General features: G+C 40.7%; 1 pseudogene; it reads left to right on the plus strand.

Moving 5' to 3' along the window:
- The first annotated feature begins 1,759 nt into the window (after positions 1–1,759).
- The window catches only part of LOC133461390 (kinetochore protein Spc25-like), a 43,199-nt pseudogene continuing 25,060 nt past the window's right edge, over positions 1,760–19,898 (plus strand).

Raw genomic sequence — 19,898 nt, forward strand, 5'->3', positions numbered from 1 at the left:
TTGTTATGATTTGACGCTATACAAAAAAATTGAATTGAATTGATTATTTTGTTCTTTGTGGGATGGATTGTATACGATACAAATGTAACTGCCTGCATTCATGGCTGGTCGTGGATCATCGTAGAGGAGACTGGGAGATTGGACTCTTGAATTTAGGATCTTGTAGGAGACCGGTTCAATTATGACTGATCTGGTTTATTTGGTTGTTTGTGTTGTATTTATTTTTTTTATTTTGTCTTTTCCTTCTTTTCTTTTCTTTTAATTTCTTTAATTTTTATAGGTTATATATGATATGATATTGTGAGGAAGGGACAGGACTAAATAAGCGTTCTGCTTCCTCCTGTTTCCTCTCCAACACATTGTTTTGCTGTGTGTTTTATTTTTGAATGACACTGTTAAATTGTTTTGCTTTTTTTTATATTTTGATGCTTTTAATTTGATTGGGTTTTGTTGTGTTCGAGACAAAGCCAACAATAAACGTGGACGCATTAACATCAAATTTGGATTTAATTTCAATGTGCTAATGTCCATGCAAAACACACACACACACACACACACACGCACACACACACACACACACACACACACACACACACACACACACACACACACAGGACTGTCTCAGAAGATTAGAATATTGTGATAAAGTTCTTTATTTTCTGTAAAGCAATTAAAAAAAACAAAAATGTCATACATTCTGGATTCATTACAAATCAACTGAAATATTGCAAGCCTTTTATTATTTTAATATTGCTGATTATGGTTTACACTAGGGCTGTGCGATTAATCGATTTTAAATCTAAATCAGATTTATTAATCAAGACGATGTTAAAAAAAGGAAAATCAGAAAAACAATTTTCCTTTTTTGCAGCTGGCTGCATTACAGACAGAGCTCGTCTAGTCATCTTTGTTTGGTCAAGAAAATTGTAAATGTTGTCACTTTACTAAACTCAAGGAGGATTTACAGTATCTTTCAATTGCACTTCATTTCCAATAGGGAAATTTGTTTGCTATTTTTCTTTAAAAATAAAGATAAGATATTTGAAACAATTTATTCCATTGTCTGTTGTAGTTTTACCAAAAAAATCGAAATCGAAATCGAAAATCGGGTTTTCAGAGAAAATAATCAGGATTTATTTTTGTCCAAAATCGCCCAGCCCTAGTTTACAGTTTAAGATTAAGATTCCCAGAATATTCACATTTTTTGAGATAGGATATTTGAGTTTTCTTAAGCTGTAAGCCACGATTGGCAATATTCAAATAATAAATGGCTTGCAATATTTTTTTTGATTTGTAATGAATCCAGAATGTATGACATTTTTGTTTTTTTAATTGCATTACAGAAAATCACAATATTCTAATTTTCTGAGACAGTCCTGTATATATATTTCCATCTCTCCTGATACGTTGCCATCTCCTAGTTTTCAAAGTGAGGCTCCAACATTCTGGATGGGACTGATTCTGGTTGGCCCTCAGAGGTTTTTCTCCCTGCTGAGACGCAGTAATGACAATGTTTGTGCTGGTCAGCGGGGTCTCTGTCCACACAGCCAGCGGGGTCGACGGCCTCCCAGCGGGACCTGGACACTGGGACGAACATCGGGAGGAGGTTTGAGTTCTGAGGGGTCCACTCATCTCCACATCCCAGCCAAGCTCTACCATGCCAAAGCAGTCTGTCAGGCAACCCTCTTACTGCAGCTCTGGCCTTGACACCCCGCCGTTACGGAGGCATAAACTGGCATGAACCAGCAAAACCTTCCTCATGGCGCTGCATATGATTAACTGGACCATTGGGCAACTTGGCCTAGAAGAGGCCCGGGTCCTGGGCATGAGTCCACAGGGCATGGACAAGGACACGCAAGGTTCTGCCAGTCTGGAAACAGATCCGTCCTCTTGTTTGCATTTCCTGCATTACAATTTTGTGCTGACTTGAAGCAAAAAAAGCATTTGCATCAGTGTGAGCCTTTTGCCAGTATCAGTGTCTCACACTCTCATGCTCATGTATGTATGTGTAACATTTTTCAGATGCTAGCTAGTCAGGTTTTTACAAGTAGAGAAGGTGGCAGTGAGTCAGAAAAATGTGTCTTTCCTGATGGTTAAGGCGTCTAAGTGTATACAGTAGATGGTTTTGGCATTTGATAGGATAACGTAAAATTAGCTTTACATTTCAAATATTTGATGGTTTTTTGGTTTACATTATTTATGTTTTAATCATTATCATTATGCATACAGTTTTCAAACAAATGTTCAAAAAAGTCTAAATTAATCAATCTAAATGAATATTTCAGCCGAGTTTCTCGCTAAAATGTACAATTCAAAGAAAGATTAAGCAGCAAAGCTGATGAGTTTTCAACAGACGTCCAAAAAGCTGCCTTTAAACATGATAAAGACACCTTCACACCTTCAGTTTCACAAGTGTGACTTCCGTATGTTGCTGTTCTCTCACTCTCCACATCCTTCCCTCTCCATCCCTCCTCTTCCTCCTTCTCCTTCTTATTATTCTTCTTATTCCACCAATGTTTTCCACTTCCAGCACTTTTCCAGCACACAATTCTGATCATGTTCAGTTCAACACAGTTCACAACACTCTGGCCATCCAAAGTAAACCTGGGTAATTGTATATAATGTTATGCTCCCTGAAAGCGAGGAACTCTTTGATGCCATCTGCTGCTATTGTGAGCAATACATTTTTTAATTTCATCTTTGCTGACTGAATGAATGACACCTGCTAAACATAATGCAGGGACGATTGCCAGTTTGTGAGACCCACATGATATGATTTTCAAAAAGAAAAAGAGTTGCTGATGGTTTTCTACGGTGGCCGACAAGGGCCAAACGCACTGCAATGCGTCTCAGTTAAGGAAAACGGCTTCAAGTACAGAAACGATTCAAATTCACAAACTCAAAACGAGCTACAAAAAGAGGAACGTGGTGCAAATGAAAAAACGTGCTGCAAAAAACAAAGACAAATGCAGCATCATCAAACGCTGCTGCAAATAGAGAAACGATGCAAAGCACAACGATATAAAACAAGAAACCATCTTCAAAAGAAAAACGCTTCATAACCGGTCACTACAACCGGACGTTCCTCCAAACCTGCAGGGGGCGCTCTCGGCGTAACAGAGACCGAAAAGCTGACTGAACCACAGTGTTTACATCCATGGTTTAAACATACAGCGGGAACGGTAATGTGATATAATGTGGTTTATATCATTGTACATTACGAGACGTTTCTTTATTATATTTTAACGTTACCGTCAGCTGTTCGGTCTCTCTCTACATCCCGTGTGTCTGTCCATTGAGCTGTTACGCCGAGAGCACTCCCTGCAGCTTTGGAGCACTTCCGCTTGTAGTGACCGGTTATAAGCGTTTTTCTTTTGAAGATGGTTTCTTGTTTTATATCGTTTTGTGCTTTGCATCATTTCTCTATTTGCAACGCATTTTTTCATTTGCACCACGTTCCTCTTTTTGTACCTGGTTTGAGTTTGTGAATTTGAATCGTTTCTGTACTTGAAGCCGTTTTCCTTAACTGAGACGCATTAGGCCGTTGCAGTGCGTTTGGTGCGTTTGGCTCTTGTCGGCCACCGTAATTTCCAGCATACACAGGGTTGCAAAGCCACTCGTGAAAACTTTGGACCAGACCATTTTGCCATTGTGGCAAAGAAATATCATCCCAAGTCTATTTGGCAAAAATGTTTAAAAAAAAATAATTGAAAAAATCCCTTGATGGTCAAGAGCAGTTCTCTTTAGAAGGTAAACGTTAAACTATAATCTTTTCGTTTGAAAGGGGAGAGTAAAGTATGGAGGGCATTACAGCAGGAGACACAGTGGTGGGAGTGTCATGATGGGAACTGCTTTTTTCCTTCTAGGACATCCGATTGTGAAAGGAATGAGAACATCTTGAAATGTATCCAATATGTTGTAGAATGATCTGAACTGAGCAGCTCAACAGTTCTGTAAAGAGGAAAACGGAAGCTGCTGATCAATAGTTTTTGGTGTATAGTTAACGTGATTAGGACGTTTTAGAGGACGGTTAGAGGAAAATGTTCATATACATTTCATACTTTGCACTTCCACATGTGGTGCAGCTTAATCTTATTATGGCAATAACTTACTATCAAAAGACTGATTGCACCTTTGGCAGATTCTCTGTTAAATTTACACCAGAATACAACAAAAGAGTTTACAGGATAATGTCATGATCTCATGATCGTAATACAAACATTTTATGTGTCCTTTCTTATTACTTTAAACTGTATTTTGGATTTTTTCCATCCCATAGAGGTCAGAATTGCAGAAAAACCAAGAACGCCTTTTCTGGTTCCGCATCATTTGAATCCCTGTGTAATTGTGTAATTGTATGCTCCCTGAAAGTGAGAAACCTTATAAATATACATGCTGGAGCGTAGTGTGAACAGGGACAAAGTAAAGGTCCACCGCTGACATAAGGGTGTCGCCTGTCAGACAGGTGGAGAACTTTTAGAGTATAAACGACCTGACCTGTCATGATCCGTTATTACATGCATGACCATGACATGTATATGAACAATGACACTATTCTATAATAGGAATGATCTGGGCTGCCATGCAGCACTCAAATAAGTGTTTGATGCCTGACAGTGTTGTGCTAGTTACTGAAAAATAGTAACTAGCTACTAGTTACTTCATTAAAAAAGTAACTCAGTTAGTAACTCAGTTACTTAGACCAAAAAGTAATGCGTTACTATGAAAAGTAACTATTTAGTTATTTTAAATGCTCCCATTAATCCCCTCTAGCCTTCATTTCAGCAGGTACTGTATGGATTTACATTGTGCCTTGTGTTCTGGATTCTGATTGGCCAAACAGTCTCCCCGCTTCTTCTCTTCCTGTGTCAATAACGTTGGTCGCTTAGCAACAAGCTGAGAACGACCAATGAGCTTCAGCAGCAGCTCAAGAACGGGAACTTTGATGAATCGTTCATTACAGTCTCAGATATAATCCATGGTGTTGGTTTATAACAATCTTTTTGCCCAGAAGAAAAAAGAGCGACAAAACGACCTATAACTATTTTCTTCTCTGGTAAAAACACTCCTGCACCGCGGCTTTAGGAGAAAAAGACGCTACAGAGTCGGGATGCAGCAGCTCAGAAGAGCAGGAATACGTGTGAGGCGGTGCTGATCTCTGCAATTTGAACCTTCTATAATAATTGTAAAAAGAATTTCACTTATCACGGGTTCTTTTTGGAACTTTTTGTAACCCCTGCGAAAAACCAGGGATTACTGTAATGACAATATCTCCATGTTGCGAAACTCGCCTTCTCTTGGCTCATGACCGTCATGTTTTTGAATAAACACACACTGCGTTTCCTCCGGTCTCAATGTGCGGGGAAAAAAACTTCACTGACTATGTTTACATGCAGTCAAAATTGGGGTTATTGCTAATATTCCGGTTACTGAAACATTGGGAATATTCCGTTTACATGGTAATTAATCATTCAGGATATCTGGATCAAACCAGCGACGCACGGAGAACATCATGATGTAATTACCGTCATTTCTGCTTCTTCTTCCTGTATCCAAATTCAAAACAAATGCTGCTTCACGCAACTTTTCTCTCACCTTCTTGTAAATCTTCTATCCCGGTACTTTCTACCATCTACAAATGCAGAAATGTTCATATCCTTCATTACATTTATGAAGTGATTAGTCTCCTCCTGGTCTTGGTTTCTCCGTGTTTATAAGAACTTCCTGGACTCTAAAGACCAGGATATTGGGGATGGGGATATTCTGTTAGGTGTTTACATGACCAAATATTCGGGTTTTAAAAGGAGTAACCCAGGGCTCATATTCAGGTTTTTAAAAACCCAAATATGAGCAAATTCTGGTTATTCAAAGGGGTTATTGGTGTTTACATGGCCGTGCAAATTCGGGTTATTGCCAATATTCGGGTTTTAAAAGGGTTATTGATGCATGGAAACACAGTCAATGATCTGGGCTGCCATGCAGCACTCAAATAAGTGTTTGATGGCTGAGCAGATGTCCTACAACAAAGATGAAACATGTCGCTGTGAACCGTTGACCTGTTTTCAGGCAACAGAGTAGTAGGCTACCTGCTGGAGCCATAAAGGTTTAAAGATGCGTTCAAACTACTTTAGTCCTTGATACAAGACACCGTAACAGTGGGTTTTGCAGGTGAACAGCTAACTTTGATAAAACCACATGAACACAGACCATCTTAAACCCCATTTTGAACCCCTGTTCCCCTTCCCCCTCTCCCTAGCCTGCAAGCCCCTTGAGTCCCTCACCCTTCTCGCCTCTTCCTCCTCCACCTCCCCTCTCTTCCTTTCCCTAAGGGCGATGTGGCATTTCTTCCCTCAGCCAGCCGCCTCCCTGGTCCTGTGCTGTCACTCTGGATGGCTCCTAGCATGCTGTGCCCTGCTGTGATTGAGCATTACGAGGTGTTTCACGCCTCCGTGCATTAGGCGAGACAGCAGGGAGGGCAGTGGGTAAATGATACGTATGGATCGCAAGGGCAACAGAGTTCACGACTGGGTCAAGCCAGAGAGGAGCAACTTGTCAATTCATGCATGGACATTAAGTATGCATGTGCACACCTACATGCACACCCACATTTTTTAGAAACATGAATTAATCACTGCTTATGCTACTGTACTTGCAGCACTGCACGTTTTATGTGCAAGTACAGGTGCACACATTTGTGCATCAACATCATGGATGGATAATTATGAGAAAAATCACTGACATTTTCTTTATCTCTTCAGCAGCCACACTGGTATTTACGACGGAGTATTAGGGCCAAACTAAGACAAAAAAAAATGGAAATTACGAGAATAAAGTCATAATATTACGAGAATAAAGTCGTAATATTTTGAGAATAAAGTCGTAATATTTTGAGAATAAAGTCGTAATATTACGAGAATAAAGTCGTAATATTAAATATATTATAAATATATAAATATAACTTCACAAGATGCTCAATATTCCTCGTTTTAACACAGGGAGAAGATGCTCTTCTTAGAGTTCTCATAAATTATATTCTCATAATATTACGACTTTATTCTCATGAATTACGACTTTATTCTCATAAATTACGACTTTATTTTCGTAATGTTACGACTTTATTCTCATGAATTACGACTTTATTCTCATAATATTACGACTTTATTCTCATAATATTACGACTTTATTCTCGTAATATTACGACTTTATTCTATTACGACTTTATTCTCATAATATTACGACTTTATTCTCATAAATTACGACTTTATTCTCGTAATGTTACGACTTTATTCTCATAATATTATGACTTTATTCTCATAATATTACGACTTTATTTTCATAATATTACGACTTTATTCTCATAATATTACGACTTTATTCTATTAAGACTTTATTCTCGCAACATTACGACTTTATTCTCGTAACTTCCTTTTTTTTGTCTTAGTTTGGCCCTAATACTCCGTCGTAGGTATTCACTTAGATTCAGTGAATAAAATAAATACAAGTGGACTGCAGACTGCTTCTAAACCAGGGACAGGGGCATCAAAGTGACAGCAAGCAGCAAGGCTGTTTTACTCGATTTTAAGCAATGCACGCTTTGCTGAATTCTCAGTCTGTGTCATGCATGAACAGGAGTGGCTGGTTTGATCTACTAAGGGTGTGTAATTAATGTGCTGTGATGAGGGGCTTCTGCCCAGTGACGGTGAAAGACCACCCACTGGTTTTAATACTGCCTGTCTATGAGGCCACAGGACACTCAGGCCTGGAAGATTCAGGGAGGAGAGGTAAACAACTAGAGATGAATACACAACACAATACGCAATATTAAATACAAAATCAAGTCCTTTCTAAGAATATTTTTTTTTTAACCCTTGTGGTGTCTCCGGGTCAAGGAAGGAGGAAGAGAAGAAGGGAGGAAGGAAGGTAGGAAGAAAAGAAGGAAGGAAGGAAGGAAGAAAAGAAGGAAGGAAAGAAGGAAGAAAAGAAGGAAGGAAAGAAGGAAGGGAAAAAAGAAGGAAGGAAGGGAGAAAAGGAGGAAGCAAGGAAGGAAGGAAGTAAGGAAGGGAAAAAAGAAGGAAGGAAGGGAGAAAAGAATGAAGGAAGGAAGGAAGGAAGGAAGGAAGGGAGGAAGGAAGGAAGGAAGGAAGGGAAAAAAGAAGGAAGGAAGGGAGGAAAGAAGGAAGGAAGGTAAGAAGGGAAAAAAGAAGGAAGGAAGGAAGGAAGGAAGGGAAAAAAGAATGAAGGAAGGAAAGGAGAAAACAAGGAAAGAATGTACAAGGGGAGAAAAGAAGGAAGGAAGGGAGGAAAGAAGGAAGGAAGGAAGGAAGGAAGGAAGGAAGGAAGGAAGGAAGGAAGGAAGGAAGGAAGGAAGGAAGGAAGGAAAGAAGGAAGGAAGGGAGAAAAGAAGGAAGGAATGAAAGAAGGGAGGAAAGAAGGAAGGAAGGAAGGAAGGAAGGAAGGAAGGAAGGAAGGAAGGAAGGAAGGAAGGAAGGAAGGAAGGAAGGAAGGAAGGAAGGAAGGAAGGAAAAAAAGAAGGAAGGAAAAAAAGAAGGAAGGAAAAAAAGAAGGAAGGAAAGAATGTACGAGGGGAGAAAAGAAGGAAGGGAAGAAGGAAGGAGAGACAGGAGGAAAGAAGGAACAGGAGAATGAGGTCATTTTGATCCAAAGACAGAACAAGGTTAATGAAGTTTGACATTGACAAGATTTTGACAGAAATTACGTTCAAAAGGTAAAACTCTTTTCCACATCTGGTATCTGTTTTACACTTGATAATATTCCTTCCTCGTCTGCGTCAATGCTAAATAAGTCTTCACCACACGTAATCATCTTTGTAAATGTCCATCACGTAGCACGGAGATTCAAATTCAAACACTGATTATTTTTTTTTACCACAGTCTGGAAGAAAAATAACATTAACATATAAGGTGCTAACAGCAGCTGCAGGAAATGCTCTTATAAAGGAAACTTGTAGGGAATATTGCCATATACAAATGTTTATAAGAGACAGAAACAGTTTTTATAAATTGGAAAGATCTCACCACGGCCAAATCAAGTCTAAAAGTCTTCACTCATGCAACATGGAATCGCCTGGATCCCTCAGCGTCCAGTCTTCTTGTTTTATTCGATTGTACTGTGGAGGTCTTGTCCCCGACATGCTCTTCATCAGCTCTGTCTTTTGTTTTTAGGTCTCTACATACCTGTAACATGACAGTTTCAGGCTGATTAAACAAGCAAACATACACAGGGCTCCAGGTTACGGTCTGTGCCGCTACACCTGTGAGATAAAGACTCTGAGTGCTGACTGGAGTTCAGCGTGGCCTCTTGTACCCAGCCGCCTTGTTCCGCTCATTCCCTGCTTCATGCCTCACTGTTTCTTCCCTCTGCAGATCAATACGGTCGTCTCTGCCTGACACTCGTCCCCGTCTCCTGAGTGTCTGGAAGACTTGGAATCACTTTTCTCTCTTTCCTCCTGATTTCCTTTCCTTGTAGTGTACATTGACTACGTTTACATGCAGTCAAAATCTGGGTTATTGCTAATATTCCGGAAACTGAAACTTTAGGAATATTCCGTTTACATGGTAATTAATCATTTGGGATATCTGGATCAAACCAGCGACGCACGGAGAACATCATTTCTGCTTCTTCTTCCTGTATCCAAATTCAAAACAAATGCTGCTTCGCGCAACTTTTCTCTCACCTTCTTGTAAATCTTCTATCCCGGTACTTTCTACCGTCTACAAATGCAGAAATGTTCATATCCTTCATTACATTTATGAAGTGATTAGTCTCCTCCTGGTCTTGGTTTCTCCGTGTTTAGAAGAACTTCCTGGACTCAAAAGACCAGGATTCCTTGTGAACAGAGCATGTGCAGAAAACTAATTCCTGTTCCATTTGATGGGGATATTCCGTTTGGCGTTTACATGACCCAATATTCAGGTTTTAAAAGGAGTAACCCAGGGCTCATATTCCGCCGAATATGAGCAAATTCTGGCTATTCAAAGGGGTTATTGGTGTTTACATGGCCGTGCAAATTCGGGTTATTTCCAATATTCGGGTTTTAAAAGGGTTATTGATGCATGGAAACACAGTCACTGTCTTTCGTTAAACACGCTCTCCTTGGCATATTCTTTTTCCATCGCCGCTCCTCCTAGTCTTTTTTTTTTCCATCCACTCCCTTCCTCTGTCACTCTCTCCCACTCTCCCTAGCCGCCTGCAACCCCGGGGCTCGACAAGCTGGCCAGTCCGCCGCATCTGCCAGCACATCTTTAGCAACTTGGCAGTGAGGAACGTCCGTCACAGGTTGTAATCAAACCTGCCTGGAAACGGAGCAGGAGGAGCGAGAGGAGAGACGGGGGAGGAGGAGGAGGAGGTGGAAGGGAGTGCAAGTGAGGGGGAGGGCCCCTCCTTCTGCCTGATTAATCATAATGTAATTTTAATTAAAAAGCACAGTGTCAAAGGGTTTAGCTGCCTGAGAAGTGAGCCCAGATTGCCACGCAGCAGCAGCCCCCTCAGTCTGCGGGCAGGAAATGCGTCCTGACAAATCCAGGCGCCCGGGCCAAGAAAAACAAAGGCCACCATTACCAGGATATTGTCACGGAGGGAAGAGCAGGCGTGTGGGTGAGAGTTCTGTTGGAGGGTGGGGGGGAGTGACACCGATGATGAGGGGACAAGGAAAGGAAAGGAGAAAAAGATACGGGAGGGGATGAGATGTGGGGACAGGCAAGAAAAAAGGTTGGGGGTCACACTGTCATGCCAATTGGTGCTCGGCTGCAAACGCCCATGTCATGTAACGAGAGAGTAGCAGGCAAAAGTGAGGTGTTAGAGACTCTGGCATCATCTTTTGTCAGCGGTGGATATCGTAAAGCTTTTGTGAGCAATGCTTTAGGCGCGGGGCTTTTTGCTTGCTTAAGTTTGTTTACATCTCAGGTGCAGGGAAGTGTCCTCTCTCCGTGTCAGGCCGGACTATATTTACTCCACCTGAATCAGGGTCGCCGTGCGCTGTGGTGTCGGCTCCGGGCCAAACTGTGCCTGAGACGATGTAGCTGCTTGAGACAGGGCAGAAGGAGCCGCGCCGCCGCCGAGGGGAGGCCGGAGGGCTGGGCTAGGGTCAGGTGGAGTTTCTGGGGAGACGTGGAGTGTCAACATGGCTGAGTTCAAAGCAAAGCCAAACACTTGTAGTGACATGGCATCACCTTGGGTCATGATGGCAGATTAGGAGGATTACAGACATGGCTGAATTGAGTCCGTGCAGGGGTGCCCATAAGGTGTATTGTTTTGGGCACATGTGTGTGAATGTGAGTGTGTTTATATCTCTTCCTACGGTGGCCGAGACCCGCCATTGCTGAAAATAAAAGTAACGCTGCAAACAGAAACAAACGCCGCTGCAAATAAAATAAATGCTGCAAACAAAAATAAACGCCGCTGCAAATAAAAGAAACACTGCAAATATAAAGAAACCTAGCTGCAAATATAAATAAACCCCGCTGCAAATAAAATAAATGCTGCAAACAAAAATAAACGCCGCTGCAAATAAAAGAAACGCTGCAAATATAAATAAACCCCGCTGCAAATAAAATAAATGCTGCAAACAAAAAGAAACGCCGCTGCAAATAAAAGAAATGCTGCAAATATAAAGAAACCCAGCTGCAAATATAAATAAACCCCGCTGCAAATAAAATAAAAAAACGCAGCAAATAAAAAAGCCACAACGGAAGTGAATTACCGGGGACTATTTTTACCGATGCACCGGTGTTGCACATTAAAAATTACACGTAGCGACGTTGAACACTAACCTTTTCACTTATTTTCTTGTTCGTTGTTCTTCTTATTCCTCGCTCTTCTTATTCTTCCTTTTCACTTACGTCCTCTTCGTCTTCTTCTTCTCCTCTCACGTAAAAAATACCGGTGCATCGGCAAAAATAGTCCCCGGTAATTCACTTCCGTTGTGGCTTTTTTGTTTGCGTCGTTTCTTTATATTTACAGCGTTTCTTTTATTTGCAGCGGCGTTTGTTTTTATTTGCAGCTTTTCTTTAATTTTCAGCAATGGCGGGTCTCAGACACCGTACTCTCCTGACGGATGAAAGTACGGTGGCGAGACCCGCCATTGCCATTGCACGCTGCAAATAAAAGGAAACGCTGCTGCAAATAAAAAGAAATGCTTTGCAAATAAAAACAAACGCTGCTGCAAATAAAAGAAACGCTTCAAATATAAAGAAACGCCGCTGCAAATAAAATAAAAAAACTACGCAAATAAAAAAGCTACAATGGAAGTGAATTACCGGGGACTATTTTTGCTGATGCACCGGTGTTTTTTACGTGAGAGGAGAAGAAGAAGACGAAGACGTAAGTGAAAAGGAAGAAATAAGAAGAGCAAGGAATAAGAAGAACAACGAACGAGAAAATAAGTGAAAAGGTTAGTGTTCAACGTGTAATTTTTAATGTGCAACACCGGTGCATCAGCAAAAATAGTCCCCGGTAATTCACTTCCATTGTAGCTTTTTTATTTGCGTAGTTTTTTTATTTTATTTGCAGCGGCGTTTCTTTTATTTGCAGCGTTTCTTTTATTTGCAGCGGCGTTTCTTTTTGTTTGCAGCATTTATTTTATTTGCAGCTGCGTTTGTTTCTGTGTGCAGCGTTTACTTTTATTTTCAGCAATGGCGGGTCTCGGCCACCGTATGAAAGGCCCTTTTTTGTTTGTAATGCACCCCACTAAAAAAAACAACAAACACAAAATGCATTTGAAAAAGTCAAAGGTGTCGATAGCGTTTTCCTTTTTGGAAGTTGGGGAAGAATGAAAGTGGAGAGTGGATCATTTTAAATGTTCGATTATGTTCCTAAAAGGCCAAATGGGATCCTTTTAAACCTGATAAATGTGGATATTGTTAAAGTTAGACAGCAAAAGAGATATATTTATATATATATATATATATATATATATATATATACACCCTGAGAAAAGGAAACAGGGATAAAATCTCACTTATCACATGCTTCAGTGTGATTCTTGCCACAGTTGTGGAGCTGTGGAGTGAGGCCAACGCTGAGTGACCTTTTAAGAAGCAGGGGGGGCGGCGGGGGCGGCGGGGGTGGGGAGTCTCCAGCATCCAGATGGGGTTGGTGGGTCTTGGTCTGAGGTTTTGGAGGTGAGAGACCATGAAGGACCCTCGACCCAGCCCTAACAAGCCTTTGATTTCTCCCTCCAGGTTTCGTGCGCATTTCTCTCCTCAGCTGAGTGGTCTCTAAGTAGCATAAAATGCTCTGAGGCGTTTCCCTCGGTGTGTCGCCAGAGCAGGGCACAGAAATCACAAACTCTGCTGCTAGTGGGACTTACATTTTCATTAACCAAGAAATAAATATAATAATTGATTTTTGTGCAGGAAGGAAAAGTTACAAAATGCTATAGGGAAAGCAGAATAATTCATTCAGATTGTTAATTTCTGGTTAAATTAATACTTGAAAAAAATAACTTTTTCCCTCTTAGGGAATAATATTTCACAGAAATGGTTTGAAATTTCTTTATAGGTAAAGATATTTAAAACAAAGCTCAAAACACAAGTCTACACTGCAAAAACTCAAAATCTTACCAGGAATATTTGTCTTATTTCTAGTTAAAATGTCTAATTTTTTGTCATTACCGGAAAAATAACTTGTTATTGGACAATTTTCACCTGTTTCAAGTAAATTTTCACTTGAAATAAGTAGAAAAATCTGCCTTGGGACAAGATTTATCTTCTCATTACAAGCAAAAAAATTCTTGTTCAACTGACAAATTTTTCTACTTATTTTAAGTGAAAATCTACTTGAAACAAGTGAAAATTGTTAAAAAAAAAAAAAGTTATTTTTCCGGTGACTGTTGTTTTGAATGTAATTAGACTTTTTGACTAAAAATGAGACATTTTAACCAGAAATAAGACAAATATTCTTGTTAGTATTTTGAGTTTTTGCAGTGTATTATTGGCATGCAGTTTAAGAGCATTTGAAAGGCCTTCAAAAAGAAAAGCAATAAAATTGATTAGTCTCAAAATCCTGTACTGAAAAATATTGCTTTTCACTAATAACAGTGTGCCAATCATGCCATCATCAAATTCCCCCCCTTTCATGGCTTCATGGCTTCATTCCTTTCATTCGTCAGCATCATCATCTTGTCCAATTATCTGGCTTTGATTTGCTAAACTAACTCTATTGAGACGAGCGACTGCTAACAAGTGCTGGAGCAACCTTGAATTGCGAGGAGAACAATGAGGCTCCTGCATGATCTGATGTGGTCCATATTGTCCCGTATTGCAGAGAGAGGCTTCCTCCAGGGGAGCACGCACACAAATACCCTCGCCGAGACACTAACAAGGGTTTCAGGAGCCCCCTTTCAAACTCCAGGGGCTGCGGATGCAAAGCATGCACACTAAGCCCGCTGAATGGAGAGGCAGAAGGAGACAGATGACATATTAAACAAGCTTTAACACACAGGTAGCTAACAAAGCCAGCACAGTCTTTATTTAAATGTCAAAAGACAATGCACACGCCTCAGGGGGAGGGACATGTACCAAAATGTACAAATGCAAAAGGATGAATGCAATACATAAGCAAGAGTGCACATATGTGTGGGTGTGTTTTCCAAGAAGCCAGCAGACACAGACAATCACACACAGTTGTAAAGGTTGAGATCATTATGACAGAGAAGTCCTGCCTATTGGATCAGCAACCGGAGCCAGAGTTGCTTCCTGTCACTCTCTTTTTCACCCAGAACTCCCGGCGCTGCGGCTCTTGGTTCCCTCTGAACCAACCACCCACTGGCTGCCTTAACCGCCCTCTAATAAACCCATCTGTTGGGTCATTATTGTCTCTGCAGCCATCTGAACAGGAGAGCAACCCTGCAAAGCAAAGGCTGAGCGCGTGCAGAGCGGGAGAGGAGGAGAGGCATTTTTTTTTGTTTCTCTGCCCTTTCATAACCAACATAATGCAGCATTTTGTTCACAGCTAGAATATAATTAATAAAATGTGGCCAAATTTGATAAATAGGCTTGAATTTGCATGGCCACATTTCTGTCTAATGTCAGTTTAGAGGTGATGGATAATTCAGAGCTGATTAGTGTCATAAAGTACTCAGGCATTGCAGCAGAACTGTTTTGTTCGTTATTCATCTACAAGTCCAGATCACACAAACTTGGACCATATATAAAAATACAAATTAAACAAATTTGCGATTACATTAGCCTTGTTTTTTCCCTTATTTCAGAACCTTTATTTCATAAATTCTCTCTGAATCTGTTAACACGTTTGCAATTGAGGAGTGCCAAAAATACCTAAACAATGAATGGGAAGTCATTTACTGTAGTAAATACATAACAAAATATGTAATTGGAAGCCGATTAAGTCAACAGGTTACCGTATTTTCAGCACCATAAGGCGCACCGCATTATAAGGCGCACTAAATATCTGGTAAAATAGCGTACTATAGTGGCTGGGGTTGAGTTACGTATCTACCTGATGGAGCTGCGCTACAGGAAATGCTACAAAATCCTACAGCAAATGCAAAAAAAAAAAAAAAACAAGAAGAAAAGTACCGTATGTCAAACTTTATTAACAAAATAAAAACCAGCTTTGCTCCGTCTCATCAAAGTCACCATTATACGAGTCAGCGTCGCTGCTGTTGTCTTGAACGTCTGTGACGATTCCTGACGTTTTTAGCGCCATTACTTCAGCGACACCAACTACATTACCCACAATTCCCCTGACTACAGTAATAGAAATTACTGTAATGATCATATATAAGACGCACTGCCGGTTTTTGAGAAAATTAAAGGCTTTAAGGTGCACCTTATAGTGCGGAAAATAGGTAGTTTATTTCATTTTCTGTGATGCCTTTGTACAAAATCGGAACCCACCAAAGAATAAATCTTGAGTTTTTCAACAAGTGCCCAAGTAAATCATGGAACTGTAAATTATAAGTCTAACTACAAATGCATGCTGGGTGTGAGAAACAAAAAAAGTATACTTAAGGTGCCCTTGTGCATGGGGATCAAAAAAGATTGAAAAACAATTTAGAAAAACCAAGGCACTCAAGAAGATAGAAAAATATAAAAAGCCTTTATTTAATCATGGCTTTGTAAAAGTGAAAAAATGCCAACATGTTTCGGCCATGTAGGCCTTCTTCACGGCAGATAACAGAGACCTCTGTTATCTGCCTTGAAGAGTTTATATTTTTCTATCTTCTTGAGTGCCTCGGTTTTTCTAAATTGTTCATAAATTATGTTACACCAAAAAAGAGGATTTACATGTTTCTCCCTCAACATTCACAGTTTTTTAAAGATATCCCGGGGAGTTTCTGTGTATAACGGTCAAGCCTGAATTAATACGGACTGTATGATTACTCAGTACCGGAAGAGTTTACAGAGAAAGTGGTATCTGGGATGGCAGCATTTACTCACAAAAAGTATCCTGAGATTTGAAGGGAACACTGCCTGATGTTAGCTTTTCCTGGGGACATGCATAACGACTTCAATGAGACGATGCAAAATCACATCCTGCAGACTTTAAAGGTATGGTGTGAGGGAAAAGGGGGAGGTTTTTGGTCTGGACTGCCCAAATTCATGACCTGATCCCAATAAAGAATGTGCGAGGCATTCAGAAAGGATGAAGCTTCAACGACAACTGTGATATTCCAGCAGACATGTTTGAAGGAAGAGCTGAACATAAAGGGCCAATCCCAATGTTCACCCTGCTTTCTACCACTAGCCCTCACCCACTACCACTAGCCACAGGCGTAGGGTCCTTGTAATGTTCCCTAGGGATTGGGACACCACTTGCTACGTCACTGCGTGGTTTATGTTCGGGTACGTAAGCGACTGCGTAGTTACGTTTGCACAAACGTCACACCATATCAGGAAGCCCAGAGATAAAAGCTGTTTTAATTTCAGCTGTAGCGCTGTTAATATGCCACTTTATTAAGTTTTAATATTTTTTCAGGCGTAAAAGTAACCGTTAAGATCCCCAACCTGGGCTCAGTTTATCCAAATTACGCCTGTTAAGAAATTTGCTCCGATGTTTTCGGGGATGAGAAGAGCCGCCGGCGATTTATGGTTCCGCGTTACACCAACGCAGAACCTACGGCGTAGGTTACGCGGCGCCGCGCGCCGCTGCGTTGGTGTAACGCGGAACCATAAATCAGCCTTTATTCTGGCGAGATCTGAAAAGACTTTGCAACAACGAGCAAACGAGTGATTATGTACATTCACTGAGTGAATATTATGAAAGTAAAATATATATTTCTCGCTAGAAATGTAATTAAGCATATTTTTATGCAGAAACTAACTCAAAATATTGATTTTATTCACTAAAAATGAGAAATGTCCGCCATGTTTTTTTTGTTTGATTCAGTCTGCAAATGATGACGTAAAACATTCTGGGAAATTTTGTCTGGCCCTCGGTCGGTGAGTCAGAATCTGAAATCCCTCGCTGTGAAGGGCTAGATTGATGCCCCCTAGTCCTCGTTATGTCCACTAGCCCTACATACAAAGAGGAATTGGGACACCACTACCCTCACGGGAACGTGCAAAATTTAGGGGTAGGGATGAAAAGTAGGAGTAGGGGGGGATTGGAACTGGCCCAAAAACAAAGACCTGTAAGAATTGTTCAGATTATTAGTGGGCAGCACAGTGGACTAGCGGTTTGGATTGGTGCTTTAAAGCAAGAAGGTTCCTGGTTTGACTCCCAGCAGAACTCTTTGTGTGTGACTGTGTTTTGCATGTTCCCCCCGTGCTTGTGTGGGTTTTCTCCAGCTACCGCTGCTTCCTCCCACACTCATGTATGTTAGGCTGGTTCATGATTCGTATGTGGTTGCCTTATTTATGCCTCAGATCTACTTTTACTCGCTGGATTTAAGTTGGAGCTCAGCTCTGACATCTTGTCTTTAATAGTTTGTTTTAAAAGTGCTATGTAAAAAAGAATTGACCTTGACCTTGAAGTGATGTCATCTCAGCCCATTTACAAGAACAGGGATCTGGCATAGCTGTACGGGGCCTGTATCGTTGATGCTGTTTTTGTATTTGTTGTCCTCTTCCTTTATTTATTGACAGTTGACTGACAGCAAAATCGGTTCCCTGCGACCACAAGGTGCTTTACGGTAGTTTGCTACGTCAGTACAGCCCACCGGCTCACGTCAGCGTAAATGGAGACGTGACAGCTGAAATGACTGAGGAGGAGGTTTTACAATTTTTACAATTCCAGTTCTACCGCTCCAATCTTCTTTTTTTGTCATGATTTTAGAATTATAAAAACAATTTTCTGCAGAAAACCAAAACGAAAGAAGTACAAGACCTTCATCAGCCACCAACCTTCATCAGGGGATGCAACTAAAATCCTTTCTGATCCTCTCACCTAGTAATGATGATTCCGTTCAAAAGAATTATTTCAAATTTCTACTGTACAGTTACTGAGCTTCTTTTGAATCACTGACTACGTTTCCATGCATCAATAACTCTTTTAAAACCCAAATATTGGCAATAACCCGAATTTGCACGGCCATGTAAACACCAATAACCCCTTTGAATAACCAGAATTTGCTCATATTCTGGTTTTTAAAAACCCCAATATGAGCCCTGGGTTACTCCTTTTAAAACCAGAATATTGGGTCATGTAAACTCCAAACGGAATATCCCCATCAAACGGAACATGAATTTGTTTTCTGCTCATGTTCTGTTCACAAGGAATTCTGGTGTTTTGAGTCCAGGAAGTTCTTATAAACACGGAGAAACACAAGACCAGGAGGAGACTAATCACTTCATAAATGGAATGAAGGATATGAACATTTCTGCATTTGTAGACGGTAGAAAGTACCGGGATAGAAGATTTACAAGAAGGTGAGAGAAAAGTTGAGCGAAGCAGCATTTGTTTTGAATTTGGATACAGGAAGAAGAAGCAGAAATGACGGGAATTGTGTCATGATGTTCTCCGTGCGTCGCTGGTTTGATCCAGATATCCTGAATGATTAATCACCATGTAAACGGAATATTCCCAATGTTTCAGTAACCGGAATATTAGCAATAACCCCAATTTTGACTGCATGGAAACATAGTCAGTAGGGCTGTGCGATTAATCGATTTTAAATCTAAATCGGATTTATTAATCACAATCGATGTTAAAAAAAGGAAAATCGGAAAATCAATTTTCCTTTTCACATTACAGACAGAGTCCGTCTAGTCATCTTTGTTTGGTCAAGAAAATTGTAATTGTTGTCACTTTACTAAACTCAAGGAGGATTTACAGTATCTTTCAATTGCACTTCATTCCCAATAGGGAAATTTGTTTACTATGTTTCTTTAAAAAATAAAGATAAAATATTTGAAACAATTTATTCCATTGTCTTTTGTAGTTTTACCAAAAAAATCCAATTTGGTCCAAAATCCACCAGCACTAGTAGTCAGTGGTTGTATATACAAGTTTTTCCCTCCTACTTGTGCATTTGTAAATGGACGGTCTCCAATTTTGATGATCAAATTGCTGAAATATCACAAATGGGACTAGTGAACCCGGTAACGACGGGAACAGGCGTCCCATCCCCGTCGTTAAGTCCCACCCTGCGTGGTTGGAGTGCCCGTGTGCACCGTTGCATGTGTGTTGTTCCATTGGCATGAGCAGTCAGGAGAGGCTGGTGAGGATTTAACTTTGCTAAGCTTTTCCTTGCCAGTTCCCCGGGAGATCCCACTGTTCGTTTATATTGAACTTTGTAGGCCGCGTGCTCTGCCAGGCTCCCCTGCCTACTGCTGTAATATAAGAGCTGCTGGGGACCTGCACAGCACGCTAGACCTAGGGAGAGAGACACAGCTCGCCCCGGCCCGGTTGCTTATTACATTTACCCGTGTGTGTGCCCGTGTCAGCGTGCGCTTCTGTGCAGGGATCATTTTTCT

The sequence above is a fragment of the Cololabis saira genome, chromosome 15, assembly GCF_033807715.1.
Source record: "Cololabis saira isolate AMF1-May2022 chromosome 15, fColSai1.1, whole genome shotgun sequence".
Lineage (NCBI taxonomy): Eukaryota > Metazoa > Chordata > Actinopteri > Beloniformes > Belonidae > Cololabis > Cololabis saira.